We start from the raw sequence: 8,974 nt of genomic DNA on the forward strand, positions 1-8,974 counted from the left end.
ATGGCCATCATCAAGAAATCTAGAAACAATAAATGCTGGAGAGGGTGTGGAAAAAAGGGAACACTCTTGCACTGCTGGTGGGAATGTGAATTGGTACAGCCACCATGGAGAACAGTATGGAGGTTCCTTAAAAAACTACAAATAGAACTACCATATGACCCAGCAATCCCACTACTAGGCATATACCCTGAGAAAACCTTAATTCAAAAAGAGACATGTACCAAAATGTTCATTGCAGCTCTATTCACAATAGCCCAGAGATGGAAACAACCTAAGTGTCCATCATCGGATGAATGGCTAAAGAAAATATGGCACATATATACAATGGAATATTACTCAGCCATAAAAAGAAACGAAACTGAGCTATTTGTAATGAGGTGGATAGACCTAGAGTCTGTCATACAGAGTGAAGTAACTCAGAAAGAGAAAGACAAATACCGTATGCTAACACATATATATGGAATTTAAGAAAAAAAGTGTCATGAGGAACCTAGGGGTAAAACAGGAATAAAGACACAGACCTACTTGAGAATGGACTTGAGGATATGGGGAAGGGGAAGCTGTGACAAAGTGAAAGAGAGGCATGGACATATATACAGTACCAAAATTAAGGTAGATAAATAGTGGGAAGCAGCCACAGAGCACAGGGAGATCAGCTCGGTGCTTTGTGACCGCCTGGAGGGGTGGGATTGGGAAGGTGGGAGGGAGGGAGACGCAAGAGGGAAGGGATGTGGGAACAGATATATATGTATGACTGATTCACTTTGTTATAAAGCAGAAACTAATAAAAAAAAAATTGAGTCATATTTGTCTTCCAAAAAAAAAAAAAAAAAAAACTATTGAACACCTACTATTTGCTAAATAGAGATTTAAGCCCTGCCTTCACAAACATGATTGAGACACATTCTTCGTCCTCAAGAAGCTCATCTTTTTTTTAGAAAAAGGAAAAAATGTTTATTAAAGTTTATTGCACACAAGAAAATATAAGTGTGTAAAAATGTACCAATCCTTACCCCAGATTTTTTTAAATTGAAGTACAGTTGATTTATAATGATGTGTTAATTTCTGCTGTACAGCAAAGTGATTCAGTTATACATATGTATACATTCTTTTTTTTAATATTCTTTTCCATTATGTTTTATCATAGGATACTGAATATGGTTCTCTGTGCTATGCAGTAGGACCTTGTAGTTTATCCAAGAAGTTCATCTTTTAAAGGCAGAATCACACTAGAGCAGAAGTAATTTTTATTCCATAACAGATAATAAGTCATTGAGGCTCTGCTCCTGAAGATTTCTTAGGGCCAGGGCGCTCATCAAGAAAGTTTCATAGAGTTAAGCTGATGCTTGGGGAACTGAGGAATAATTAGGCAGGTAAAGAGGTAAAAGGCCTTCACAGAAGGTGGATTAATTCCTGCGCACACACACACACACACTCACATACCCACACAGGGACATAAAAGTCCATGAGGTGTCCATGAAACAACAAACCATGCAACATGGCTGGAGTCCAGGGCTGGTGAGGGAGGAAACTAGAGGCAGGGAAAGCGAAGATCATGAATGGCAGATTCTCAAGGAATTTGGTTTTTTTCTCTACCTGATGAGAAGCCATTAGAGAAAGGTGGATGCAGATAAATTAAATTATATATATATATATATAGAAATATAAATATATAATAAATATATTATATAATATATATCTATAAATATTATATATATATATATATATATATATTTTTTTTTTTTTTTTTTTTTGCGGTACACGGGCCTCTCACTGTTGTGGCCTCTCCCACTGCGGAGCACAGGCTCCAGATGCGCAGGCTCAGTGGCCATGGCTCATGGGCCCAGCCGCTCCGTGGCATGTGGAATCTTCCCGGACTGGGGCACGAACCCGTGTCCCCTGCATCGGCAGGCAGACTCTCAACCACTGCACCACCAGGGAAGCCCAAATTCTATATTTTTAACCAAACAATTAACTTCACCAGAATTCACCATGGCAACAAATAATCCATGTCATGAAAAAGATTAGCTGAAATGATTTTGACAACTAATGGAATATTTTGTGTCAAAGAAAAGAACCCTATGAGTCTGCGGCAGATTGCAAAAATGGCAAATCAGTGACTCCCATCAGAAAGTGAAGCCTATCCTCCACCCCTGGAATCTGGAATGCCCTTGTTACTTTTACATTGGCCATTAGAATGTGGAGGAAACAGTTTCATGTGAATGCCAAACCAGTCCCTTTTGCATACTTCCACAGTCTCTAGGAAGTCTGCTACCACCATGTGAGCAAGTCCAGGCTGGCCTGCTGGAGGGTAAGAGACATGTGGAGCAGACATGAGCTGAAGCCACCTTAGACAATTAGCCTCCAGTTGACCTAGCCACTGACCACAGTGAGTCACATGAAGGAGTCCAGCCAAGACCAGACTACCCAGCTACACCTAGCCTAAACTGCTGATGCGCAGAATCATTGACAAAATAAAGGATGTTACTTTAAGCCACTAAATCTTAAAGTAATTTGTCACACAACAAAGAAAACTGAGACACAGTCAGCAAATGCAACGCTTTCATAAAAAATTTCCTAGTCACACCCTTTTTTTACATTAAAAAAATAAGTTATTGCTAAAAATACTAATCATCACTTGAACCTTTAGTAATTTGAAATCTTTTTGCTGATGGAGGGACTTGCCTCAATGGTAATGGCTGCTGACAGAGCAGGGTGATGGTTTCTGAAGGCTGAGGTGGATATAACAATTTTTAAAAGATTTTTGTTGGATTATAGTTGATTTACAATGCTGTGTTATTTTCAGGTGTACAGCAAAGTGAATGCCAAAAATCACATTAAAGATGCTAAGCATCACTAATTATTAGAGAAATGCAAATCAAAATGACAATGAGGTATCACCTCACACCAGTCAGAATGTCCGTCATCAAAAAATCTACAAACAATAAATGCGAGAGAGTGTGGAGAAAAGGGAGCCCTCCTACACTGTTGGTGGGAATGTAAATTGGTACAACCATTGTGGAGAATAGTATGGAGGTTCCTTAAAAAACTAAATATAGAACTACCATATGACCCAGCAATCCCATTACTGGGCATACACCCTGAGAAAACCATAATTCAAAAAGATACATGCACGCCAATATTCACTGCAGCACTATTTATAATAGGCAGGACATGGAAGCAACCTAAATGTCCATTGACAGAGGAGTGGATAAAGATGTGTTGCATATAAACAATGGAATATTACTCAGGCATAAAAAAGAATGAAATAATGCTATTTGCAGCAACATCTCTAGGTTGGACCTAGAGATTGTGATACTGAGACCTAGTCACACCCTTTGATAATATCTCAAGTAAGTAGGTATTACTTTGCTCCAACCTCCCCACCTCCTCTCTCTCCTCTATCTTCTTAGTCCTAACTTACATTTTCCTTTAAAAATGGGTTTTATAATACAAAGTAAAAACCATAACTCATAGAAGGTAGTAGTGGAGAGAAAATCTACACCAGGAAGAGAAATTTGGAAACTGTCTTGTTCCAACCTTTCCCTTCAGTAGACACTCATTTTTGCCAAGTCCCAAGAATGGATCACTCATCCCTCTTAAGGAACACTTTTCAAGAATCCTCATTCTGGGAGACTTCAGAGAACAATGAGAAATGGCTGTAATTCTATCTGGGTAGATGATTCACTTGGCTTATTGAAATGTTACTTACTGAGTTCTTTTTTTCTTTTTAACATCTTTAAGAGCTGAGTGTTTTAAAATCCTGGACTGCTATATATATATATATATGCCAGGAATCAAGATTCTAAAGGAAATGATAAGAGGGAGGCCAGGCAGAAAATGGCAGAGGAAGCAGTTAGTCAATTTCCCAATGAAAGTTCACAGAAGAGGCATGGCAAAGCCATGGTTCTCAAAGTATGGGTGCCTGGACCAACAGGAGCAGTCGTATTCCCTGAGAACTTGTTAGGAATGCAAATCCTCTGGCCCTACCTCGGAGCTACTGAATCAAAAGTTCTGGAGTGGGCCTGAAATCTGTGTTCAACACACCCTCCTGATGACTCTGAAGTACACTCAAGTTTAAGGATTATTAGTATTGAGAACCATGTCCCACCTGCATAAAGAAATAAATAACATATTATTCCCAAGTTGTTCCGGTTTGTCTCATCTCTCTTGGTATGCAACTCTTTCATGCTCACCATCACTATGTGACAGTTAATTTAAATTACCTTATAAAATAGAAATACTTACACTCCTGCTTAGAAGCACTACTGGGCATATACCCTGAGAAAACCATAATTCGAAAAGTCATGTACCACAATGTTCACTGCAGCTCTTTTTACAATAGCCAGGACATGGAAGCAACCTAAGTGTCCATCAACAGATGAATGGATAAAGAAGATGTGGCACATATATATAATGGAATATTACTCAGCCATGAAAAGAAATGAAATTGAGTTATTTGTAGTGAGGTGGATGGACCTACAGACTCATACAGAGTGGAGTAAGTCAGAAAGAGAAAAACAAATACCGTATGCTAACACATATATATGGAATCTTTAAAAAAATTGTTCTGATGAACCTAGGGGCAGGACAGGAATAAAGACACAGATGTAGAGAATGGACTTGAGGACACGGGGAGGGGGAAGGGTATGCTGGGACGAAGTGAGAGAGTGGCATGGACATATATACACTACCAAATGTAAAACAGATAGCTAGCGGGAAGCAGTTGCATAGCACAGGGAGACCAGCTCGGTGCTCTGTGACCACCTAGAGGGGTGGGATAGGGAGGGTAGGAGGGAGACGCAAGAGGGAGTGGATGGGTATATATATATACGTATAGCTGACTCACTTTGTTATACAGCAGAAACTAACACAACAATGTAAAGCAATTATACTCCAATAAAAATGTTAAAAAATTAAATAAATAAGGAGAAATAAAAATTCCACAGTAATAGTTGGAGGTTTTAATACCCCTCTTAGTAACTGATAGGACAAGTAAACAAGAAAAAAATTAGAGAATGAAAAAGGAAGTCAGAGAATGAGAGGAAACATTTGCAATATGTGTGTCCCACAAAAACTTGTATCCAGAATATATAAAGAACTCTTCCAAATTCAAGACCAGCAGTGCAGTGAAAAGTAAGCAAATGACTTGAACAGACATTTCAAATAAGAAGTTATACAAGGACCAAAAAGCACATGAAAATGGTGGTGACACAGTTGTATCCATTTTTTCCAAGCTCACACTTAAAATGCATATTTCAGACCTGTGTGTGTCACTGTATATAAATTTTACCTTAATAAAAAGAGTACAGGAGGATCAGGAAGAGAAGGGTCTACGTTTGAACCCCACTCAACCACTTGATCTTGGTGGCCTTGGGCAAGTTACTTAACCTCTCAGAGCCCCACGTGCTTTATCTGTAAAATGGGAATGAGAATGAACTCTTCACTGGGCTGCTGTGAAGATTCCATACAACCACACAAAGCATGGAGCACTTAGCGTGTATGAGGCACTCTATTAAATAGCTTAATGCTCACTCTTTATTCCCCACCCTCCTTCTTCCTCTTGCCTCCCAGCTCCTCAAACTTCTCTCTCCATGGATTCCTTCAGGACAAGCAAGAAAGTAGGGGGAGAATGTCCTAACTTACGCAGTGTGGGGTCCATGTGGCTGGGAGAGGAAACCCTGCTGCCATCACTTCCTCCCTTGGGCTGTTAGGAGGAGACGGAAAAGGAACTGTTTCTATGAGCCAGTGCTCCTGTGTAACCATCTCCCCTAAAAGTAGATGCAGAGCTAACATCTAGCCCCAAGTACCGGACAGTCCATGCTACGTGTACATTTTGATATAGTAAAAGCTGGCTTATCGGGCATGCTAGCAACTAAAAGTGAACTGAACAGCCTAAGGACAACCTTGAGGGATTCAACCAAATAAAAATGAAATCCTGTGAAGTTTTAATATTAAATATAAATATTCAGTATCAGAATGCCCTAAAACTTGGTTATCCTCATGTGTACATAAGTATATTGTGTCTCTATCTATCTATCTATCATCTATCTTACCATCTATTATCTATCATCTATCTATTTTACAGTTGCACATCACTGCATTGTATTGGAATACTATAATTTATAACTAGGATCCGACTAGTAGACATTTAGATTGTTGACTAGTAGACATTTAGATTCTCTAATTAATGGCCTTATTTATGAATCATATTTTAGGTGTGCAAGTATATCAGAGCAATAAAACACCAGAAACCAAAGGGATGAGTCAATTTCTATTTGTCTTTGTTATTTTGGTAGGTATTAGCAAATTGCCATCCATAAAGATTGTACCAATTTATACTCCTACCAGAAATACTTGAGAGAGCCTGTGCCCCAGAGCCTGACCCTGGAGTGTATCCTGGAGTGTATCAATTTTTTCAATTTTTGTTCTTTGGATTAATGGAAAATAGACATTCAACAAGCTTTTATGTTGAATAAGACTGAGACTCTTGTCATATGGTAAAGAGCTATTTTACCTTATTTTTGTGAACAGTTTATACGATTTGTTCTTTTCTCTGTCAAGTTACTGGGAAGTTTGATGTTCAAAAATGTTAAAAATTTGGCACAATCACCCACCAACAGTAAAGGATGCCAGACCAATTAGAATGGATGCCAGTTGTAAACACCTGGAATGCCTGTGGCATCATGTTCCAGTGGAAGATTAACCCTGACTGATGGTGTATTTCTAGGCGCTTTCAGTATACAAGAAGATTTGAAACTAACTTTCTCCAAACTTGTCATTTATCGTCTGCATTTGCTTATGCTATTTTTTGGCAGGTAGTCCAAATGTTTTTAATCTTAGACCATTATGCCATCTACATTTTCAATTAGAAAGAGTTTTCCACTCCAAGAGTTTGAGCAAATTCTTTTAGTTTTTGAGTACATATGATTTCAAATTTTCACAGTTAAACTTTTGAAAGAGTTGGATGTTATCCTACTATTCATTATGAGATATAAATATAAATATATCCTTATTTTTTCCAGATCTTAATTGTCTAACTCTGTTGATTAGCTCGTCTTTTTTCCCACTGATTTGGAAGCAACATTTCCCATATTCTAAATTCCCATATGAATTTAGACTTATTTCTATACTTTCTAATTAATTTCATTAATCTGTATAAATGCTTACTACTAGTACCACACTGGTTTGATTAGTAAATCCTTGTAATACGCTTTAAAACTTTTACGTCTTCTCTACCCTCATTGCTCTTCTTTTTCAAAGTTTTCCTGTTTATTCTTATTTCCCCACATTAGATTTAGAGTTGGTTTGTATAATTCCTCTCTCCTTCAAAAAAGATGTTGATGTCACTCTCATACACTACTGGTGGGAACAAAAAATATGGAAGTGAAGTTGGTAGTATCTAGTAAAATTTGCCCTTTGAACAAGCAATCCTAATTCTAGGTGTCTGTCCCAGAGATTCATTAGAAATGCACAAGAGAATTCATGGAAGCACTATTTGTAATAGCAAAACAAAAAACAACCAACAATAACAACAAAATTTAAAAAAATTGGAAAATCCTAAAATATCGTCAATAGGAAGCTAGTTGAATAAAATATGTATACCCATACAATGAAGTAACGTGCAGCTGTAAAAATGATTAAGGGCTATCTCTATATTGTGATCTGAGTAAATTGGTATTTAATGTTTTTTTTTAACTTACTTTTTTCCTCTGAGTTTTTAACCTCTTGTGATTTCTTTATGGTGAATTTTCTGTTTCTCTTTCAATAGGTAAGATAGCGATTTATCAATTTTTTTCCCAAAAAAAACAGCTTTGGTATTTATTAATTCTATATTTTTTCTGATTTCTAACACACTTTGTTGTTCTTTTCATAAACTTTAGATTCAGATGCTTGATTATTTGTTTTCAATTTTTTCTTTTGGTTATGCAAGTATTTATGCCTGTGAATTTTCATCTGTGCTTTCCTATATTGAATCTCATAAATTATTATATGTTATGTTCTCATTATTATTATTTTCTAGAAATTCTACAATTCCAGTTTGCACTCTACATTGATTTCAGAGATGTTTGAAGTCATTGCTTTGTTGGTTTGTATGTTTGTTTTAAATTCCAAGTGGAAGTATCTTTAGTTTTCTGGTTTTGTTATTATTTTCTATTTTTATCACATTTCAATCAGAAAAATATTCTTTACTACTTACATTTTTGGAATGTATTGAGGTTGCTTTGTGACCTCTTATATGATCAATATCATGAATGTAGCAAGGACACCTAAAAAGATGGGTATTCTCTATTTTCAGGGTTCAAAATTTGATATATACCAATCAGATGCACTTTTAAAATTATGTTATTTAGGTCATCTATAATCTTAATTTTGTCCAATTTGAACTATCATAGACTGAGAGAGGTATTAAATTAATATTAACTTAAATTCATCTACTTCTTGTAAGTGGATATTTTTCTCCTTTTATCCCCTGTACTTTTTATAGTTACTCTTATTTGAGGCCTGGCTATACATGTTTATCTCCATTATAAACTCTTCATATTGGCATTACAAAGAGGCCTTCTCTTTCTCCTTGAATAAATGTTGACCTAAATTGCATTTTGTTTAATTTCTTAAAAGTCAAAATCCCTACATTTTGTTTGCATTGCATGAGAATACATTTGCCCATTTTTTTCCAAAATTTTCTGACTTATTTTACTCACTGACTTTGGTTTCATTCTGGAATTAGGTTTTCTTTCATTTGTTCCTATATGAAAACCTATTTCTATTAGTCAGTGGATTATTTATGGACATGCAAATGTCCATAAACATTGCCATGACAGAAATATCTATCTGCTGTACCATTTGGATGAGTGCCCTTAGAGAATCTGCCTTTTAGGTTTGCAATATTACCTTTCACCTCTCTTTCCTGAGCATCTCTGCCCCACTCTCTACATAGTTCTTCCTCAGAGATAACATCACATTCAGTAAT

This window comes from Mesoplodon bidens (genome assembly GCF_964165515.1).
Source record: "Mesoplodon bidens genome assembly, chromosome: 12".
Lineage (NCBI taxonomy): Eukaryota > Metazoa > Chordata > Mammalia > Artiodactyla > Ziphiidae > Mesoplodon > Mesoplodon bidens.